The 14,942-nt window shown below is 41.8% G+C and overlaps 1 protein-coding gene across 1 annotated transcript in view; it reads left to right on the forward strand.

Moving 5' to 3' along the window:
- Positions 1-6,781: 6,781 nt before the first annotated feature.
- RPH3A (rabphilin 3A) overlaps positions 6,782-14,942 on the forward strand; it is a 521,629-nt gene continuing 513,468 nt past the window's right edge. The window contains exons 1-2 of the mRNA XM_068245917.1: positions 6,782-6,799; positions 8,678-8,810. The gene's annotated coding sequence lies outside the window, so the exon portion shown is untranslated. The remainder of the gene's footprint in view (positions 6,800-8,677; positions 8,811-14,942) is intronic.

Raw genomic sequence — 14,942 nt, forward strand, 5'->3', positions numbered from 1 at the left:
ATCTTCTTCTCTTTTTCTGTTTCTTTTTCTATTCTTTGCCTCTGTATATTGCAGTTAAAAACCTATATCACTTGGTTTTTGGGATAGCTAGGGTAACTGTGTGGAATGAAATTTAATATGGCTCCCTCCAAATTCACATAAGGAGGTAAAATATAAAGAGAGAAATTATTTTTACTATTGATCTATTAATAATCTCTAAAAAATTAAATTACATTTCTCCAAATGAACACCTTTCAGGATTTATCAAAGCAGCTCTTATGTTTAAACTGTTAGCCATCATATGCCCCCCACAAAAAATACATATGTAAGTAGATAAATGATCGCTCTACTAACATATCAGATGTAATGCACTGTCCACATTTTGGTTTCTTGTCATTTTAAATTTATATTATCTTCCTGGCAGGGGCCATCTTGTGGCCTCCAGGTTAAAGTATCCCCCCCCCCCCTCCGCATCCCCTTCCTTCCCGCACTGATTCAGAGCACAGCGGGGAGGATAAAGGCAGCAGGCACGGGTTAACCTAATAATGTATCCAAGTGCTGGCGTTCCCATCTGTTCTCTGCACTACCACCGGAGGCAGTGCAGAGAGTATAGAAGGGAACTGCAGCACCTGGAACCATTGTTCAGGGAGTCTGTGTGCAGCTCCTTTATCCTTCCCCAATATTCAGCACGGGTAAGAAGGAGAATTGTGCTGGCGATGGGCGGCAGATGCAGCAGAGAGGGAGCCCACATGCCCCTGGAGAAGGGGGGCCGAGGACAGTGACAGGAGACAGCCTCTGGCCCCCTCCCTGCTCACTAACACAGCTGAAACATAGAGAGTGAAGGGGAGAGCAGGCGGCCAAACACAGCGCAGAGAGGTGAGTGACAGAGGCTTCAGCCAATCAGGCTGACACAGCATAGCATGTCACTTTTCTTTTGCGTCTGTGTTAGTCTGTGTACCAGAGCCTGGGGGCATGGGGTGAGAAGGAGCACAGTAAGATTGATTTTAAAGTTTGGATTTGCCTGGTTAGCATCCTCTTGACTATTGTAACAGCCTGCACTAGAAAATTAATTTTGTATTTAATGCCTAACAGTTACTCTTTAAGACTCTTACACATGCTCAACAGAAGTATTTTAAATGCACGATTATCAAACAGCTTGAAGAATTTGGACGATTTTTGTCAAGTAAAAGACGTGCAAACCACAAGGCGTTATCACTGATAAGAGGCGTCCAACGACTGATGACACAGGTCAAGTCATTCCAACTGTTGAATTGACTTGACGAAGGACTGAGAGAAGATGTGTCCAACATGGCGATGTGTACAGAAGTCTGCTATGACTTTTCAACAACTTCCATTACTAACTTGAAGAACACATAAGTCGTTCACCAGTTGATTAACGATATGTAAATTTGTAGTTGTTCGTCAAGTCACCAATCAAGTCGTTCTGTGTGTATAATAGTCGTTTGCACGCCAAGACGTATCTTTCCAACTTTTGTAATCGTAGTCATTTGTAAAGTTGTTTATAGTAAAAGACTGTTGTTGAGCGTGGGTATGTGGCTTTAGATGCCCAGGAAAGTTCTCTTTTATCTAAGTCACAGTAAATCTAGTGGAAAAATGCTAATACAGATGACCGTCTTCAGTACTCTGGAGACTTTTTAACCAATACAGTAATTCAATTACCGTCTTAGTTTGGATGAGGTTGTGGAACATCTCCTAACAGAAGTCTTCTTGCTGTTGAATTTTATTACAAATTAAAAATCCTGCAGTCTGTGCCAGTCGGCACATGCGCAGTCTGGCCAGACGCATTCCCCTGTCTCTGCACCTGCACAGTAGTACTGTGCAGGCGCAGAACGCTCCAGGTGACGTGAACGCAGCGGGAGCGGGCCATGCATTCGTAGTTGTCCCCGGACCAGAGGACTTTCCGGGGCCAATTGCAGGAGAATGGAGAGGGATAAGAGGACCCTGTGAGAGTGAACAGGCAGGACGGTGCTGCAGGAAGCCCCAGGTATGTATATTTTATTGTTAATCTCTCATCTCGGTTCCTTTTAAATTGCAGTCAGCTCCGAATCTGACAGTAAGCCCTAAATGCTCTTCTTTGGAACAGCTGGCAATAATGATTCTGTGTAATCTAAAGGATTGTTACCGTTTTGTGAATTGACCACTTTGCTGGAGGAGTAATTAGCAGCACAGTGCACTAGAATTTCATTTTCAAGACCTGGACTAATCCATTGACTGACAGACAACTCCGACACTCCTTTCTCACAGTTTCTGTTATTTGCACATTAAACAAAGCAACCAAAAAAACTTACTCCAGGCTCATCTTTAATGCTTACTGTAGAGCAGAGTTTCTCAACCAGGGTCCCGTGAGTACTCTGCATGGGTTCCTTGGCATTTTTCCCCATCGTGGGAAGACTATAGAAGACTATAATAGGGTGTACTGTAAAAATAAGCACTAAATTTGGGGCAGAATAATAATCAGCACATTAATAAAAAGCACTAGAAGAAGGAGACCTTGTAATGAAGGGCACTATAATAAGGGGTAGTAATATAAACAGCTACACCAGCTTTTAAAGACCATGCCAGGGGTTCCTCGAGATCCAAATATTACTTGCAGAGGTTCCTTGAGATCCGAAAAAAGTATTTGCAGGGTTCCTCCAGGGTAAAAAGGTTGAGAAAGGCTGCTGTAGAGAATAGCTAGCTGTTCTCTCTCGTTCAAAACAGATACAACAAAATGGAGGATATTTTATTACTGCCTAACCTAAGCTTACTCTCACATGAGCCCTCCCGCTTGATGCCTAACCCTAGGCACCCCATAACTGACCCACCAGCTGATGGCTAGCCCTAACAATCCCCCAGACGATGCCTAGCCCTAACCAACTTCCCCATTGATGCCTAACCTTTACTAAACCCCACCGATGTCTAATTCTAACTGACTGCCCTCACCGATGCCTTACCCAAACTGACCCCCCACCAATCCCTAGCCTTAACTAAAACCCACGCCACAATATACACCCATACATCTTCCACCTTTGCTGTTCAATACACCAATTAATGGGCGCTGGCAGACTTAGCCTTGGATTTGGGTGCTGGGATTAGCAGTTGTCTAAAAGACGCCTGTGTTAACTATCGGTAATTGGGTGCCCAAACAGTGAGTTGGGCATCCAATGTCCGGAGTAGCCGATTGGCTACTACTACTCGGCTATTGATGGTTGTGTAACGGTGCTTAGGGCTTCGGGAGGAAGGCAGGTAAGGTGGTGTAGGGATAGGCATTAGGTGGGGGTTTGTTGTTAGGGACTTAGAGGTGAGATTAGGCATTAGGTGATGGGAGTCTTGTAAGGCACTTACAGGGTTATTAGGGTTAGTCATTAGGCGGTGTGTGTGTGTGGTAGTAGTGTTGCCGGGTGGGGCTCTTAGTGGATAAGTTAGAGTTAGGAACTAGGTGGAGGGTTTTTGTGTTAGGTACTTAGAGGAGGGGTTAGGGTTATGCATTAGGTGGGGTAGGGGGCAGTGATCTTGTTAAGCACTTGGGAGGAGTTAGAGTTAGGAATTAGATGGTGTGTGTTTGTGTGTAAGGGGTGGGGGATCTTCTTAGACAGTTACAGAAGACAGGGTTTTGGTTAGGCATTAGGTGGGGAGGTTTTCGTTAGACATTTACAGGGGAGGGTTCAAGTGAGAATAGGTGCCGCGTAGTGCATAGGTAGGAAGATATCAGTAAACTTATTTATTGATATTTTGTAGGTAGTGGTACTGCAATGCGTACTCAGCAATCTGCCCTGGTTAAAAAAGACATAAATATGTCAGCTTCTGTTTTCCAATCCTCTCACTTCAGCTGCTCTTTAACACTCACAATATACAGAGCTTTTTTTCACCAATAGCCGGATTTCACTTTAAACGAATGCAGAGAACATATTTTTCTTTCTTACTCGATTTCTTTTCTTTCTTTTCTTTATTTTTTGAAGAAATGTCCATTTATTGAGTTTTAATCCTTTTGTGGGTGCACATATCTGAATATGTCTTACCGTAGACATGTAACTATTGGGGGCTATCAGTGTATGTGTTGCCTTGCCTCACATTGGCCCTGATAAACATCTCCATTTGCTGTTCATGCCAAACACTTCAGGAACTTGTAATCCAAACACAATAAGTGTCGCTTGTGCTGACTGACACAGCCACTGACCCGGCATTGATTGGCAATACTGACACAGTTTTGTTGAGGTAAAGGTGGTGCTGCTGGAGACGAAGCACTGGGAAGCTTCACTGAACCAGCATTTAATATGATAATCCACAAAAGAACATCAAACTAGGCCATGCCAAGCCTAGAATACTAATTATTCCGTTATTAACTCAGTAGGACTTCCAGCTTCGCATTACTCAGCATCCTTTTGGCACGTCACTGGTTAAGGCTGCTTACTGACAGGACTGATGAAGGGGAACCTGTGATCACTCACATCTTCTGCTTCAGAGATGAAGAAAAAACCCCGAAGGATGTCACTTTCAATTTTCCTCCAGCAGCATAATGCTGCATTGCAGTTTCCAAGCAGTAAAAGCCCTTTCAGCAGCAAGTCCTCAGCAGACCTGCAGGAAGGGAAATGCCTGCATCTGCACACTGCTGTCTTACAGGAATAATGATGATGATGTTAAAAACAATAATTCAAATGTCTTTGTTGAAATGAATAGGATTATAGATATAATGTTGCATAGTGAACGTGTATTAGGGATAATTCACTAAAGGGACACAATACAGACACAATAATACTGTGCTTGGCATTCTACCTCGCAATGGAGTCGAAACGTAAACATACATTCATTCAGGTCCTTTTTCCACTGGGTTCCGTGTACGTTTCCGGATCGGACGCGGCACCCGTGCTGCTGCAAAGCCGCAGCTCAATCTATAGGTATTTGGATGCAGCCTGTGGAAAAATCTCAAATCGTGTATGGAAAATGGCCGCGATTCGCAGCTGGTTGAGATAGGCCCTCACAGAGAGGCCTTGTTCACACTACATGCAGATTTATGCGTTTTTACAGTCATTAAAGTCTAGTAGCTTGTTTCCATTACCTGCTCCATTCCTTCGCATGCATGTGAAATGCGAAAATTCGTATACGTTGCACAAAGGAAGCAAAGGAGGAGGAAGGTCTTATGCTATAAAAATTTGAGCATTTTTCTTTTTTTTTGTGAGAACCTATGCATATGTAAAAGGCCTGAAGTGAAAATAAAGCCTGGCTCGGATCACCTACCCTGGAGAACATAAGCAATCCTACAAACCTTTTTGTATTTATTACAAACTGCTAGTAGGTGCCAATCTGGGAGAACCTTCATAGATCAGAGATATAAGTCCGTGCTGCTCTGTGCTCATATTGCGCCCTCTAGAGGCCAGTGGGAGTATATGGAAGAAATTCTCACTCTGGCTGCTACTGTATGCATGAGCATCCATATAAATTCCAGGAAGCCATTGCTCCATCCAAAGGATACCCACCATTGCGGTACATATGTATCTTTTACCCCCCACTCCCCATTACAGGTTTGCTTTAAGACCTTTTTTTCATGTATTTTTTGCATTGCAAAGCGGTGCCATGCTCCGGCTGCATCGCAAAAAATGTCAATCATATGACCCTGAGGCAGAGTGCACTGACAGGGCATTATGCATAGCGCCAACCCCCGCTCAATGATGAGCTGGGCAAGAAGTACCTCACTGGGATTCCCATTGGTCTTTTGCATCAGATCGGATACTTCCGGCGCACCACAACCGACCGACTGCAATAAGTGTGAAAGTCTCTTTTGCGACCACTTGTGGTAAAATAGGGTAACACAACACAGGTTTCACCTGCAAGTGTAAAAGGGGCCTTAATCTGACTTAAAGCAGGGCAGAAGAAACAGATCCTATGATGATAAAGGCAATTACTGGAAGATACCCTCAGAACAAACTGCCTGTCAGAATTATGAATAGTTGTGGTGATTCAGGCTGCCGAAATCAATGTGAAATATGAAGTGTGAGGAACGTGTGTTGTGCTCCAGAGTTTCTCATATTGTAAGTATATAGTCTAGGTGGTGGGAACACTATGTCCAGGCTCCCGTGTCTGTGAGCCTAGGGTGGCCACGCACTATACAATTTTTATATTTCTTTTCAATTCAAAAATGACAATTCATTTTTCTGATTGATTGCAATATTTGAAAAATCTGACCAGTGTGCCACACACGTTAAATTTTACCCCAATTAAGAAAATAAATGATTGAAAACTCTGAAATATTACCTTGGCCTTTAAATCAAGAATTTGATAATCTACCTTACAGCATTCAATTTTCAGACTGATCTGATAAATCAGCCACTCTCAATTGATTTTTATAAAAAATAAAGAAATAAATAAATAGGGGAATCCGATCGGATTTCTAGAACAAATAAGAAATAAAGCTTTACATTTTTCTGTACAGCCGATCGTTTTTATAGAATCCCCTCAAGATTGGATCATTTTATTGTATTGTGTGGCCACCTTACTGTTGCAGTAGGAGGAGTGGTTGGATGATTGGTTAGAGTCTGCAAGGAGGGTGATACAGTCTATCAACAGCCACACACAGCTGAAATGTCACCACACAAGTTTTTTAAAGTGAAATTATATTTTCCCTAAAAATGATTAGAGGTCTTTTAGTGGTGTAGTTCTATTCAAAATTATTATTATTATTATTATTATTATTTTTCAATTTGCAGCCAGCTAAGATTTTCCAAATCACCAACTGCACTTCTTTGAAACCATGGCAACAGAGCTCTAAGTAGTCTGTTTGGAGAATGTCCTGAGACTGTGCAGAAACACTCATCTTGCTGCAGCAGTAAGTAGCTGCTCAGAGCAGCAACCATTGTCAGGGGCATAACTAGAGGGGGACAGCCCCTGCAGGGGGGGCCAGTGCTGCGAGGGGCCCCAACTAATAACCTTCCCTTTCTCTGATACATGGAAGTATACTTCAAATCAGATGTGTTTTTGTGGCTATACTTGTTGTGGGTGTGAAGTTCATGATGGCATCACTTGTTTTATGACCCTTGTGAGATGGGCCGCAAGGTCGTGAAGGGCATCAACGGGAGGGAAGGGAAGGGGTGTGAACATTGAGGAGGCCCACAAAAGTTTTGCTGGGAGGCCCCATGAATTTTAGATACACCACTGGCCATTGACACTCATTTTCAGCACTAACACCAAATCCATTGAGTGACAGCAAACTGACATTCCTATATGACAGTTTTTAACAACAATAACAATAACATTCCTATAGCGCTTTTCTTTCATGGGACTCAAAGTGCTTAGGCTCTCTCAGATTCAGTAACCGGTAGTAGGATGAAACATATATAAATATGTATATAAACACTGTATATAAACATAGAGTGTAAAATTATATGTCTGCAAATGCCAAACTTAACAGGTGGGTTTTCAGTCTGGATTTAAAGTGGATCCGAGATAAACTTTTACTCATTGCATAGTTGTGTTCCTTTCATATAGTTTATAGGGCATTCCTCAAGCCAAATACTTTTTTTTGTTTTAATACTGAAATTCCCTATAAACTAAACAAGTCTCGCCCACGGCTCCTTTTGTGCCTTTGGGTCTACACTCATATGCAGCCCCCTGCATCCATATACCCCTATAATGTTTCCTTCCATGACCGCCTCTAACTAATGTTAATCTCTCTGCCCGTTTATATCAGGGTTCTCCTCTATTAGTATAGATATGACACTGATTTGCTTGCAGCCGCTCCGACTTGAATTAAGTTAAGATATATATGCCTGTCCCATGATCCACCTATAACGTAACCATAGGGCATGCTCTAATTGGCATAATAATGTTTATTTTATATGGTTTGGTCAGAACTCATTATTTGTTTTAATCATTGTAATTTTCTTTGTCCAATGGATTTTATTTATGTATTTTTGAAACATTTTTATTTATGATACCTAGTGTAACCTTTTAAGTCTATTGAATACTGAGCGTCCAATTGATTTTATTTGTTTATTCTCAAAAGCACCTTTACTTGACCTGAGGAAGCGGTTTGAGCCACGAAACGCGTTGTCTATAGTGCTAATAAAACTTCCTAAATTTTTACCAAGTGGAGTCTCTTTATACAAAGGGAACACGGAACATACTAGAAGGGCGCCTCCTATCCTTCTCGGAATACGACCATATACAGTTGAAGCTGTATGCAGCTAGATTTGCTGTGCAAACTATCTAAATTTTAGATAAGATATATAGACAAGTTACTTGTTATAGTTAGTTTTTCACCTCGGATCCGCTTTAAACACATCCAGAAATGGAGCTGTCCTGATCTGCTGAGGTAAGGAGTTCCATAATGTAGGAGCGGCATGACAGAAGGCTCTGTGTCCAAAAGTTTCCAGGTGGTCTCTTGGTATGACTGGATTATTAGATCCTGTGGATCTGAGATTGCAGGCATTGCTACACAGCTACAACATTTCTTTCATGTATCCATGATATATAGCAATAGTTATATATGCAATATAGAAAAGTGAGCAAGTTGCAAAAAATGTCTCCCATTAGTTATTGCAATGTAGAGAGCTAAACCAAAAGCACCAAGTTTTTCTGAACAGATAAGGAATTTCCATTTCGATAGATGTTATGAGTACTTTTACTTTTAGCCTGAAAATGTATAAAGTGTGAGCTCTGTACTTGTCATCTTGACCCGGCTTACATGTTGCTTTCCATATTACAGATTTCTCCCCGTGTTACTTATGGATAAATACATCAGCACTGCGGAGCCAGAGGGAGATCTGACAGTTATATTCTTGAGCTAACATATTATCAGCTGAGTCAGCCGCTTGTCCTGATCATTGATTGAGCCCTCGGTGAGTATGGTACATTTTTCTAATTTAATATGGATTTTCAGGGAAAATAGTTGCGGCGGTGGCTGAATAATGTCTTGTTCTCGAGAAAAGGATTGCTTGGCTTCCCAGCTCTGGAGTGGGCAGTTATTGATTGGGGGACTTGTTAACACTCCTGCAGAATGGCTGGATCATGAATTACCCCAGTGTGCACGTGTCTAAAAATATTCTTCCTCATTGTTCAGACATTATTTAGGTATACAGAGCAAATCATATCGTCAGATGCAGCACCGGTCAGTGCTGTATGCAAGTCATACAGAATAGCTGAGAGGCTCGAGGTCTGTAAGCAACAAAGCTTTCATACAAAGCTGCCTGGGAGCGGTCACAGATGAAGTAAAGTGAGCAAGTCAAGCCACGTTTTGTGAGGCCACGATTGCCAGCTGTTCCAAAGAAACGATTTGGCTGATTTGAATTAATTAATATCCCTTTCAATTGCCAATATTTCCCTTACCTCCAGACGGTGTTCTGTTTAGTGAATAGGTAAAGAGGTCCTTTGGACCCCTTACCAACTCATAGCATGTTCTGCAGGAACTGGATGGCTCCCAGAGTGATTTTCTTCTCCCTTTTTGTCAGAACAGCAACTAATGATTCAGACAGACATTTATTATAAGCTTTCAGGACAGCTCATGGTTCTTGAAGTTGGCTATCTGCATGGCTCTGCTGTGATTTGTTGTGTTGCTGTGTGAGTGTTTTCTTTTTGATAGTGATTTGTATAGACATGGTTCTATAAATATTCCAGGGTCAGCTGTTACTGGTTTCATAATAAATATGACTGTCAGATTAGCTCAGGAACAGTTTTAGGTAAAATTAGGCCCTAGACACAAATGAATGTGGGACCCTTTACATTTTCATACTGTAATGACAATTAACTTGTGACCTCTTAAGTTCCGGACTTATGTGGCCTCTAAGTCCTAGTTCCCCAACCCTGTCCTCAAGGCCCACCAACAGTGCATGTTTTGCAGAAAACCACAAGCTTGCACAGGTGAGCTAATTAGTGTCTCAGCAGAGCTGATTAACCACCTCTGTGGATTTCCACAAATCATGCACTGTTGGTGGGCCTTGAGGACAGGGTTGGGGAGCACTGCTCTAAGTAGCTTAAGGCCCTAGGCAATTAAGCAATAGCCCAGTCTGGCCATATGGAAGCACTGGCCCTCGATTGGCTCAAGATAAGGCTCTGGTTTGTTTTATGCCTACATGATATACATTATATGATAATGTTATGCAAAGTTATGCAACTGAGAAGAAGAGAACACCAAGAGCCCAATATAGTGTAGTATGTACTGGTAATGGAAGATTTATAGAGTAATTCAAAATGTAATACTCACAAACCAGGGTTACCATTAGGCAACCACTGTCAAGGCATGTGGGGAGATTGTCCTGACCCCACTCAGGACTAAGAAGTCGCTCTCTGTAGCAGAAGAAGGAAGTGGGTACAACCCTCCACCTAGGGTGGACTCAATGTAGCAATAAGATAACAGAGGCGCCAAAAGGATAAAAGGGACTAAATGAGCTTAAAAACCAATTTGGTAATAGAGGAGGCAGTGGTGGACTTACCCCCTCCAAGCAGAACACACGACTGTAAAATTTTCAGTCAAAAAAACATTTATTGGGTACTCCAAAATAAAGTGCAACGCGTTTCGCAGGTCAAACCTGCTTCCTCAGGCAATACAGATAGGAGTAAAAAAACATCTGCTAGTAACATCACAGATCAAAGCTGAGCGCTCAGCTTTGATGTTACTAGCAGATGCTTTTTTACTCCTATCTGTATTGCCTGAGGAAGCAGGTTTAGCCTGCAAAATGCATTGCACTTTATTTTGGAGTACCCAATAAAGGTTTTTTGACTGAAAATCTACAGTCGTGTGTTCTGCTTGGAGGAGGTAAGTCCACCACTGCCTCCTCTATTACCAAATTAGGTTTTTAAGCTCATTTAGTCCCTTTTATCCTTTTGGCGCCTCTGTTATCTTATTGCTAAAGTTATGCAATGGTTCCATTTCCAAACTGTATATATTTGCATGGATTTAGCATAAACTGTGCTTCAACTCAGAATTATTAGCATGTCTTTGACCATCTTTACCCAGGGGCCGTCAGGCACAAAACAATGCAGACTTAAAATCCATCCATCAATACACACTATGCCCCATGTCATGCACATCACTCTGCTGGCAAAAACAGATACAAATTCATATACTGTATATGCAGCTGTTATTAAAATAGATGGATCAGTACCATACCTGTGCTGCACCTTGTCTGCTGACAAATGACAAGTACAAATGATCTACATCAGTTAATTATAAACATTTCACTCTAGTGGGTGGCCCTTCAACAGTGCCCATAGGCATTTACCTTCTGTGCCTATTTGGAAATTCAGATGGTTTGGTGGTATCCTGTGCCCTGCTGTAATTGTAAACTGACACTACTGTATAAATCCCACCTAAAGTCAAAAGCCCAAAACGGATAAGACAACTGTGTTAGTGCTGTCTAATTCAGCACTGGTCTGCATGTTTTACCAACCCTGCCACTATTTTCTTTAGTGTGAAGGGGTGGATTTCCTTCTCTCTCAATAGTATATTCCATCCACAAACAGCTGTATTTGATTGGACCATTTCCAAGCTGCGTAAGTTTAGCATAAATTTTGTATGACCCAGACTTTTATTTATGATCTCAATGATCATCGCTTCTCCTGAGGTGCAATGCCTGCTCTGCATGAAAGGGAAGATTACTTGTAGCCTGGGCCATACCAAGTGCCTACAAACAGTGGTGAGAGTTTCAATTAATCATAGGCCTGACAGCATTATTCACAGGTTGCCATGTTTAATTGGCTCCCACTGCTGGTTGTGTAACCTGGTCTGCAAATACACTTTTTTTTTGTTGTTTTTCAATCCCCTGCTGCAATTACTCTTTTGCATGATGAATTAATTACTACTTAATTTACTGTTCAGCGAAAACAGATGCAGAAAAAAAAACATTTGATACTTACCTATGTAAAGGGAAAGCTCTGGTTCCCACAGAGCCTTCATGGTCCTCTCTTTGTCCGGTTGTTCCACCGCTGTCCTTCGTTGAGGTAATTAAACCAGTAGGTTGAACACCTCTTCAGGATTCCTTGTGCAAGCTTTCGAAAGTACTCGCATTTCTGAGTACTTACAAAGAGGAGTAGATCCGTACTGTGGATGCAGGAGTCCTGGTTTGTGTATGTGCAGTACAGATGCACCCACCTTCTGAAGCACTCGGGGGCATGAATGGTTCTAAAGTTTCCTGAGGAGTCCTGGAGGTGCATCAATTCAATGGAGGACAGAATGGGCTTGATTTACAAAACGGTGCTAACTTTAGCACTGGCCCTTAGCACGTCTAAACTCAGTTGAAATGTGAGAAGTAGTGATCGTGCGCAAAGTACCGCGCGCAAAGTTTTGCGCGCGCACTGCACAGAGCGCAGGGCGCTCCGCACGAAGTGCCCATTAAAGCCTATGGGACTTAGCGCGCGCATAGAACTTTGCGCGCGTAAAACTTTGCGCGCAACACTTTGCGCGCGATCTGATTGAGAAATCCGGTGCTAACCTACTTAGCACCCTGGTTAGCGCGCCTTAAGACTTTAGACGTGCTAAGTAGGTTAGCACCTCTTAGTAAATCAAGCCCAATGAGGGCAGAGAAGGCTCTATGGGATCCAAAGCCTTCCCTCTAGATAGGTAAATAACCTGAAGCGAGTATCCTCAATTCACTTTTTAAATAGTGCATTTAGTGTCTGTTGTTTTTATGGTTCTCTAATGAAATTTAGTTTACAAATACTGAGAATGCTCACAGGATTCCTTTAAGAAAGTTTTTTTTTTTCATCTTATTTTTGTGTGTGTCTCCTATCCCATTGCTGAAGGTCCTTCCACACTGCACATGTGGGATTGCGATTCATACCACAATGCAACGGTACTGAAACGTCGCACCGAGCATTAGACGTGTGATGTGATCACACCATATAGCATACAGTACAATAAAAGTATGCTTCACTGCAACCGTATAGCCGTATAACACGCATGTAAATGCACAGCATGCTGTGCGTTATTCCAATGGGACCCATCACACTGCACCCAATATGACCGTACCATGGAACCTCATTGCATTGCATTGGGTTGTGATGATATTGTCTGCTGCGATGAAAGGCAATCAGCGGTGTAACTAGTGGGAAGCAGCCCTGGCGACCGCAGGGGGGCCCAGAAGTGTGGGAGGACCCCAACTACTAACATTCCCTTTCTCTGATGCCCCAGATCAGGTTTTTTTGTGGCTACACGTGTTATGGGTGTGTGTGAAGATCATGATCATGTGTTTTATGATCACCTTGTATGATGGGCCCTGTGTTGTGAGGGTCACTAAGGGGAGGCAAAGTAAGGGTTGTGGACATTAAGGGGGCCCCATCAAAACTTTGCCCGGGGGGGGGGGGGGAGTGGTGCATGATTTGCAGTTATGCCACTGAATGAAATAGTTTCATTGTGAAAGGACCCTAAGGCATTAGTCGTATAACTGGCAATAGCATTCCAAAAGGAGAAAGGAGCATGCTTCAGGTGCTCCCGCTGTTGTATTAATCAAGGCTATTTGTTTAATGTGGTCTTGGGAGAACGGTTATAGATCTGTTAGTTGACATCATTGTGGCAGTGAAGAGGTAAAAGGCAGAGCAATTCCTCTTGGTACTTATTATGACTGCCCCATTATTAATCATGCAGAAGGACCACTATGAATAAATACATAAGGTCAGCTGAGATTGACCCCAGAGCATAATAGGTTTGCATTGTTTAATGCTCAGACCATTGCTGTAATCATGTTATAAATCATTCTGACATTAGTACTGATGGAATATAGGAATAATCTGGATAATGTGCTATTTCGCTAACAACTTTTGTTAACTGATGTACGTCCTGAGTGGCCGATCTGTAAGTAAAGCTTGTGTGGTGAGCAGATACAGGAGGCCACATAATGATATCACCGAGCTGGAATTTGGCTGGAACTCAATCTCAACACAGCAGTTTAGAAAATGACATCACAATGAGGACAATAATCAAACCTACACAATGCATAATTTAGTATTCTGCCTAAAAGTCATCACAGTGTTTATGTGAAAATAATCTGTAGTATTGATTATGTTCTGATCAGCTACACTGGATCTAGATTAACCACTTCCCCTCCCTGTCCCTGCAAATTCCCTCTTCCCCTTACAGGGATGTAGCTACTACCTCTCTTCCCGCCAAGCACTCCCGCTCGCACCTCCGCCTGCTCCCACGCTTGTTATCGCTGACGATCGTTAGACGGGTGTTGAATGAATGGGAACACAGTGCCCATTCATTAATCTCTGTCCCTGTATGATTGGTCGCAGACCTCAAATAAATGGCGTGATCATTTGTTTACCACCGACGGAACCCATGCATTCATTACTTCCTATTTAGTGTACTATAGAGACGCAATTGGAAGTAATGTGCAAGGACATCTTGTGGCCAAATAGTGAAATTACACATACACACATTTAATTTAAAAAAAGATCAACAAATATATTTTAAATTAACACATTACTACCCACACTATCCTATATTAACCCATTTTTTTGTATAAACAAAAATGACAATAAAAAAAAATGACATCAATAGTTACCTTAGGGACAGAACTTTTTTAAGGATATATTACTGTTAATTTTGAAACTATGGGCTTGTAAATAGTGAAGGACGCAAAACTGAAAAAATGCACCTTTATTTCCAAATAAAATATTGACGTCATACATTGTACTAGGGTCAATGTATGGTCAAACATTGCAGTAACCGGAACAATAGGGCAAATAAAATGTGTGGGTTTTAATTACAGTAGCATGTATTATTCTAAAACTAAAAGAAACAAGATATAGATTGTTTTGTTGTAATAAGTAGTAATAAAGTTATAGGCGAATGAATGGAAGGATCACTGACAGGTGAAATTTGCTCTGTTTTTTTTTAAGGAAAAAAACCCTTAGAGGTGAAGTGGTTAAAGATGTACTGTAACGACCTATAATAGAATGTAATATATTATTCAGCGATATCCAACTAATTATCCTGGTTTCAGCATCTTAAACGCTAGCTATGTATGTATATTTCT

The sequence above is a fragment of the Hyperolius riggenbachi genome, chromosome 1 (assembly GCF_040937935.1).
Source record: "Hyperolius riggenbachi isolate aHypRig1 chromosome 1, aHypRig1.pri, whole genome shotgun sequence".
Taxonomy (NCBI): domain Eukaryota; kingdom Metazoa; phylum Chordata; class Amphibia; order Anura; family Hyperoliidae; genus Hyperolius; species Hyperolius riggenbachi.